Source organism: Echinops telfairi, unplaced genomic scaffold (genome assembly GCF_000313985.2).
Source record: "Echinops telfairi isolate 266 unplaced genomic scaffold, ASM31398v2 ScPeMD7_7468;HRSCAF=8506_0, whole genome shotgun sequence".
In the NCBI taxonomy this organism is placed as follows: domain Eukaryota; kingdom Metazoa; phylum Chordata; class Mammalia; order Afrosoricida; family Tenrecidae; genus Echinops; species Echinops telfairi.
In genome coordinates this window covers 12,817,738-12,826,127 of record NW_022111369.1, presented here as the reverse complement: position 1 = coordinate 12,826,127, position 8,390 = coordinate 12,817,738, and the positions used below count along the sequence as shown (strand labels likewise).

The window sequence follows — 8,390 nt, the reverse complement described above, 5'->3', positions numbered from 1 at the left end:
TGGACTGGTGTTGGGTTAATGGGTTAATGTTGGACTTGTGGGCTTGGGCAGCATTGGGTTGGGATGTTTTTGTGATGCACATTTTCTTTACATAAAACTCTCTCTTATACATGAGTTGCTGTGGATTTGTTTCTCCAAAGTACCTAGACTAATACATATGGACTGTACAAATTATGAACCTATGAAAAGTAGAAATCATCAGAAGTGAATGGAACACATATACATCCATATATCAAGCATTAGTAAGCTGAAAAAGACAGATATTGGACATTTTAATCAGAAAATCATATGGTATCCTATGCTACAAATGAAAAATCTAAGAAGAATGGTGTCACATTCATCTTCAGAAAGAATATTTCAAGTTCCATCTTGAAGTACAATGCTGCCTATGATAACATAATATCGATATGCCTATAAGGAAGTCTAGTTAATACAACTATCATTCAAATGTACGCACCAAACACTAAAGCTCAAAAACAAAACCAAACTCACTACCACAGAGTCATTCCAATTCATGGCAACCCCACAGGACATGGGAGAAGTGCACCTGTGGATCTCGAAGATAGTAACTCTTCATGGGTGTAGAAAGTTTTCTCTCTTTCTGCCCTGGAGTGGTGGCTGATACTTTTGAACTACTGACTTTGCAACTAGCAGCCCAAAGTAACCACTGCCACTAGGGCCTCACCTCTTCAGTCTAAAATTTACCAAAACACAATCAAACTGCATTGATAATTACTAGTTATTGGAATAAAGAAGTTAGAAACAAGGAGGATGAAACAGTAATTGGAAAATATGGCCTTGGTGCTAAAAATGAAGCTGGAGATTTTATGATATAATTTTTCAAGACCCGTGACATCTTCATCACAAATACCTGTTTTTAACAACATAAACTAGTACTGTACACGTGGATACCACCAAATGGAATACTCAGGAATAAAATTGTTTATAATGTAAGAAGAAACTATGGAGAAGCTCAATATCATTATTGAAAATGAGACGAACAGACCATTCATTTCTTGCCCATTCGCAAGTCCAAATTGTAACTGGACAAAATTAAAACTTCCATAAAAATCAAATATGACTTCAAATATATCCCATCTGAATTGCAAGAATGTCTCGAAAACAAATTAGACACATTGTACACCAATGACATGGTGATTTGTGGGATAAAATCAAGAACGTCATCCCTAAGGTTAAAGGTCATTAAAAACACAGGGACAAAAGAAGAGTGCAAATTGGATGTCAGAGGAAACTCTGAAAATTGTTCTTGATCATAGAGTAGTTAAAATAAATGGAAGAAATGATGAAGTGAAGAGTGGAATAAAAATCTTTCAAAGAAAAACTTAAGAAGACCAAGTATTATAATTAAATGTGAAAAGATCTGGAGTTTGGAAGTCAAAGGGAAGAACATGCTGAGCATCTCTCAAACTGAAAGATTCAAATTCAATTGAGTTTGAGAAACTCAAACTCAATATTCAAGCCTCAAGTTTTAATATTAAAAGATGTTACTGAAGAATGCAGGAAGCATCAAAAGGCATTGGAACAAATACCTAGTCACAATACCAAAAACACCAGGTTGACATCCAACCCTTTCAAACTCACTAGCATTGAGTCCACGCTGACTCATAGCAACCTGCTGAGTTTCTGAGACTCTGACTTTTACTGGAGTAGAAAGCCCAGTCTTTCTCCTGATGAGCGGCTGGTGGTTTCAAACTACTGACCATGTGAATCGCAGCCCAGCACGTAACCACTACATCACCAGGGCTCACAATCATTTCAAGAGGTAGCGTATTATCAAGAACCAATGACCGTGAAGGAAGAATTCCAAGTTACACGAAAGGCATTAGTGAAAAACTACATTCCAGGAATTGACAAACCATAAATTGAAGTGTTTAAACAAGCAGATGATATTAGGTAAGTTCTCACTCAACTATGCTAAGAAATTTGGAAAACAGGTACCTGACTGCTTGTCAGAGATCCCTATTTTTACCAAAACATGCTGGCCCAAAAGAATGTGGAAATATAAAAACAATATCATTAATATCAGATGCAAATAGGATTTTGCTGGAGATGTTTCAACAATTGCATCAATACATCAAGTGGGAGCTTCAGAAATTCAAGTAGGATTCAGAAGTCAGCGCAGCATGAGGGATATCATTGCTGACATCCAATGGATCTTGGCTGAAAGCAGAGAATGCCAGACAGATGCTTACTTGCGTTTTATAGACCATGCAAAGGTATTCAACAGTATGAAACATCACAAATTACAAATAACATTGAGTAGAATGGTCATTCCAGGACACTTCATTGTTCTCATGAGGAACACATCCATGGATTATGATAGTTGGGTTTTGTGTCAACTTGACTGGACCAAAGTTCTCAGTGGTTTGGCGTGCGAGCCCTTGTAATTCTTCAGGGTGACCTAGCATAATATAATCAACTCCATGATGAAAACTGCTATGAGCAGCCAAACAGGTTTAAGAAGATTAGGGTGGAACTGAACCTCCTTAATCATGTCACAGCCCTGATGCGACTGAAAGGACATGTCCTACTTTCTATTATAAATCGTCACCATGAAAGCATGTTTCTTTTCTGCTGAGCCTGGATGTGCATCCAGTCCACTGATTCACTGGCCTCCAGTTCTCTGGACTTGCCTGCTGTGTTAGGCTGGGTTTTTGAGAGAAACAAAACCAGTGACTCTCATTTATTCATATCACAAAATGAATTTATATCAAGAAAGCAATTCACAAAGCTTCAGAATGGCAAGCCCAGTCCAACACAAATGCATGGGTCAGCTACTATCTGAAGGCCCTTCCCCACTCCCGCAGTGCCAAAGGTGATGAACACAGCAGCTTGATGATCATAGGCCGATGGAGGCAGAGTCACCGGGATCCAAAGGCAATAGAAATCTGACAGGCTGCCAATAGCTCCCAGGATCAGCAGCTCACATGGGGGCGGCTCCCATCTCAGGAACCAGATACAAGTTTGTTTTGTATGCTTAGAAGTATCATGCTATCACTGGCCGTGCTGTACTTCAGGTTAGATCTCAAACTGTTCTCTTGATGTGGTGGGCAACATTCTTTTTTTATTTTGTCATTCACAACAGACTAGACCAAATGTTTTCCTGATTCAAAATGACTAATTTTGAATCAAGTCAATTTCAGCTAAAAATATATGCTTAAAATAGCAATCTATAAGCATTCTATTTCATATTTTTACAAGTGTCCATTTTTCTGCTTGCATACATTTTCATTATATATTCTATTAAATGGATGTTTGCAGCTGTTTCTTTCATTTTGAGGCATGTCACAAATGAGGCATGCCACACAGCAAATGAAGGCTCCAGGAGTTTTATCCCATTTATATAATTTAGGTTGAATCTATCTTGAGGAGGCTGTCTTGCCCATCATCCTAGTTTTTCTTAGTCTGGAAGTCCACTGAAACATGTCAACTATGGATGAGCCTGTTGGATTTGAAATGCCATTGATATAGCTTCCAATATCCCAGCAACAACAAGCCACCAATGTGTGAACTGTAAGGAACAGCAACTCATTCAGCCAAGAATAAACTCTAATCTATATTCCAAAAGTGGTTTTGACTTTAGTGTTTCCAAGAAAACAGCACCACCATCTGAGATCTTACAATGACTTTGATCTACTAGCACAGGCTCTTATGTGACTATTATTCTTACAATTCCTCACTAAAAGTACCAGATTAGACCCCTGAATAGGGGATCAATTACTTGTATCAAATAAGCAGAGCTTCGGATCTGACAGCTGAAGTACCACGTGAAAGGCAACTTTGTGCAAGAGAAAACCAATTTTCAGAATGCAATGTGCCCTTTGAATATAAACTAAGTTATTGTCTCCTTGCCTGTCTTTCCCATGGGACACCTAACTTGCTGGTTTTGAGTGCCATCACTTAGTCCCTATTTATAGTAATCGCATATGACAGATTTAAAGTACACTATAGACGTTTCTTAACTGTATTATTTATGTCAACAAATTGCCAAGTCTTTCTCTTATAGAGTTCTGGCATAGGTTTGAATTGCCAAACTTTTAGGTAGTAGTCAAGCACTTAATGCCTATACCACCAGGGTACCTTTTGCCTCCTGGTTTTCATTCCCATAAATTTATCACAGTATCTCCCTATTTCTCCAAAATCTTAGAAGATCTTCCAAAATACATATAAAATTAAACTGGCATAAAAGTCCATCTTAAGGAGGCAGGAGACTGTCTTCAAAGAAAAACAGGCTGTTTTCAAGCAGACTAAATTTAGTTTTCTATGGGTATCAGTACTTGATATTAAACATTCAATGTCTACATATCTCCATGTTCAAACTTCTCTTGTAAGTCTTGTTAACTGTCATAACTTCAGGATTTACAGAGTGGTGGTACCAAGTAGCCCCTCAAGAAATATTTATTAATTGAAAAAATTAATGAATGAGCACCATTGTTACTTAGATTCCATTCATAACCTTCATAAACTCATTGTATGAGAAATGATGCCTAATGCTCAAACAACACCTGGGCCAACTTTTGATTGAGGAAACAGGGAAGGCGTGCATCAACTGCCAAGTGCTTGTTTTGTAATCCCGTGTATCACACAACATACCAGAAAGGGATTCCTGCAGGATTAAGATGACACGTCATAAAGCAATCACACTCATACATGATTGAAAAGAGTTCCCTGATTTTTCTGGAAACACAATAGAAAATATGGGCACATTAAATGACAAACATTCATGATTTTAACCAATACTCTGATTACTTTTTCCAACCAAATCGCTTTCTATAAACTATGTTTAATTATATTTGATGATAGTATTCTATTTGATAAGTATTGCCAAATTGTTTCTTTAAGTTATATTTTAGTCAAATAGGGGTTTTCCATAAGAGATTTGTGTTCAATGTGCCTGATACCAACATTAATATAATGTATCGCCATGAGTCTTTTTTTTCTTTTTTTTAGTAGCATGTTGGGTTTTTTTTTTAATAGAAAAAAAAATCTTTAATTTGTAAAAGGTATTTGCTATATTTAACTCAAGTACTTTTCCTATGATTTGTGTATGCTTATTTATTTTTCTAAAATGTTCCTTTCTTTACTTTAAGTACTAATATACACAATGGCTGCATTTTAACCTGAAAAGAGGGGTTATTTCATCAGGTTTTGACCCCCGTGTTTCAGACAGTGCTTCTTTCTTCATGAAGTCTCTTTTAAGTGTTAATTCCAAGCTCAGCGAGATTGCTGAACCACGGGCTAGGCTGCGTCAATTACTCTTGGTTGGCAATCACCTCCTCTGTGTGCCTCTACTTTGGTCTTAGATGCATTCCGCTTCCCTCTGTTGGAATGGGCCTGATGATGTTGAGTGCTAAAATCTCTTCACAGTTTCCATAACCAGTGACTTTAGCTACTACTTTATCAACACCGAAGAATGGAGAGCTTCAGTTTCTGCTCAGTAAAACTCAACTTCCTAATAAAGTGCAAAATATTCATCTGTAGGTTTCCACATTTTAGAGTACTCCTAAGAATAAATGATTCCAGAACTTTTTCTGGAATCATTTCTGGTTTAATTGGCCAAGATCTACTTTGGGGTCTACTATTAGCACAGTTTCTCATCATAGCGGTCTGCTGGCATGGGTCTTGCGGGTTTAATTGGTCTGACTTACCTCCCTTTCAGTGTGGCATTTCTCTCTCCATTTGGAACATCAATGAAGCTATTAGTTCTAACAGGATTCTGACCGTCAGTATTTACATTTAAATGGTTTTCAATTTGTACACCTCTGAAAGTTTCATTATTTATTGTCCATGGCTTTCAGTCATAAAATTATCAGAAGTTGCTGTTCGGTTTTCTTGTTTCTGACTTTTTGTTTGTTTGTTTGTTTGTTTAGCTATTTATTTTTAATTATTTAACTATTTTTTGACTATTTAACTATTTTTAACTATTATAATCTATGGATTCTTAAGGAAGGGACTTATCTTTTGCCTGGGTGTAAGATGGACCTTTCCCTAGTCTGTTTTGCATAGAATTGTCTTTTTATTTTTCTCTTCTAACTCCCATACGGACTAGTCCTATCATGTCTAGGACACAGTCTGTCTCCTGGCTTCTCTCTTCAGTCCATACTTCAAATGCTGAACAACTTGCTTTTTCCAAACCTCTGTTTCTATGTAATCTGTTGCATTTGAAAATGGATTTTGAATTCTGGCAGTTTCTTTTAAATCAAGGAAGCTTTTCATTTCTCAGCTGCATGGTATCATTTCAAGAAATGTAACTTCGTTGATAATTTATCTCACTCCACTTGGCTCCATTTGCAAAAACTCTGTGTTGTCCCCGAGGAAGCGGCTGTGGCTGTGGTTTAGGTTCTTCCACGTTCCAAGTTCCCATCTCAGCGTCTAAGAAATCAAGTAACAGCTTCAGTGCCGATGGTCTTGCTTTCCCAGGTCATCTTCATCTTCAGCTCTTACTCACCCCTGCCTTTTGCTCTCCCTCTCGGAGGTGGACCTGTGTCAGGTTTCTGCTTATTGAGTAGTAAGAAGTACATCCAATGCAACTTCTCCACTTTTGCTATCATCCATAAGAGCTCGTCTCAAGGCTTTGTTACTGAGCCCGTTTCTGTTATGTATTTCAGAGCCCTCTCATCAGCCGGTTCTCTGTAGACACATTCATGTCTCACCTCAGGCTTTGGTTGACGTTCCTTTCTGTAAACTTCCCCATTTCAGGGACCGCCAGTACTCAGACTGAGATTACTTCCAGGACCACCATCACCTCCTCCAATTGTCTGGTTTCCTTTCTCTTTGCACCTTCTGCAATGGTACCCATCCTTTGCCTTTCGAATTTATCATTATTATTTGAAGACTTGATAGACATTGTAACTTACAGTGTCTTTCTTCAATCAAGCTCTTTACTGTCCAATTGGGCATGAGGTACGTACTTCTGTCCTAAAGGCACAAATGGTGGTGGTCCACCTCAGTTGCAATGTTGCTTCTATTATGTCTTGACAAGCTTCTCTGTAACTCCCTCTTCTCAATAAGATGATCAACTGCGCCCCCAAGAACAGTGGTATTAGAGTCAGTCAAGAGCAGGAATTCATTCTTTATGTCGACGATGCTGGCAAGTTTCATTGTAGTTCCAGGTGATGTGCTTGGACCTACTTTGAACATATAATTTAATTCTACTGCTGCTCCACTTAAATAGTCATCAGTCATCTGAAAACGCAACCTTCTTGGTGCAGCCTGAGATTCTTCATTATGCGTTTATGCAGCAACATCGTGAATTTTTTGAACTGCAGAACACTTGGACGTTCAAGTTTTTCCAGCTTTCTGCCATTGATGTCACGGAGGAAGACTTTCTTGGGATTCTGTATTGAGGTCTCAGGTCTGTATTGAGAGCAATTGGGATGATGTCATTTATATTAACTTTGTCAGGAGCACCTGTAAACATTTAGATGCATTCATCTGAAATATATTAGCCCTCCTGGAACAATACCTTGCCAGAAACCTCTGGCTTGTTATCTGCTTAAGCCTGGGTTAGTGGGCATCTGGAGTGGAGCTAGTCACAATGGATCTTACCACCAAGATCACCATTTCTCACCATGCTCTTTCCACCCATTGTTTCGATCTCCCAACCATTTAGCTGGCCCTTCAGCTGGTCTAGTTTGCTTGCACTTATTAATAAGCCAGATCTTTGTCTCTGAAGTATATAAGTCTTGGGTTGCCCTCATTAGTTCATAGTTGCTCTAATTGACCTTTGCATGTTCATCACTATAAAAAGCATTCAGAGAAACTACAGTGCACCTCTATAGTTCCAGATATATTCCATGACACTCTCATTATATGAGAAGTCTTAGCTGTTCATTCATTACAGCTCATCAATTGTGCGGAGGAGTCCAGAATCAGCAGGTGTTACTCAGTGTTAAACTCAAGGGGACCCTACTGTACCTTCTGCTACCCCACTTCTTTTAAAAAATCAACAGAACATCAAGGAAAAGGTTATTTTCATCGCTAAATTGTATTAATGATGCCTGCATCATATCCTCAGGGTCCATTTGTGGTATTTAAATTCTATTCTCATGAATAATAAGTTGTCCAATTGTAAGGTTACATTGATAGTTTATTTCAAACTGTCTCAAATATTTCTTGAATAATAGAAACTTTTTAAAAATCATTTTATTAGGGGCTCATACAACTCTTATCACATTCCATACATAAATCAATTGTGTAAAGCGCATTTGTACATTCATTGCCCTCATCATTCTCAAAATCTTTCCTCTTCACTTAAGCCCCCGGCATTAGGTCCTCATTTTTCCCCTCCCTCCCCGCTGCCCCCTCCCTCATGAGCCCTTGATAATTTATAAATTGTTATTTTGTCATATCTTGCCCTGTCCAACATC

At 38.1% G+C, this 8,390-nt stretch overlaps 1 pseudogene; it reads right to left on the bottom strand.

Annotated features, from left to right (window-relative positions):
* Positions 1 to 5,413: 5,413 nt before the first annotated feature.
* Positions 5,414 to 7,459, bottom strand: LOC101664228 (annotated as a pseudogene).
* Between the last annotated feature and the right edge of the window lie 931 nt (positions 7,460 to 8,390).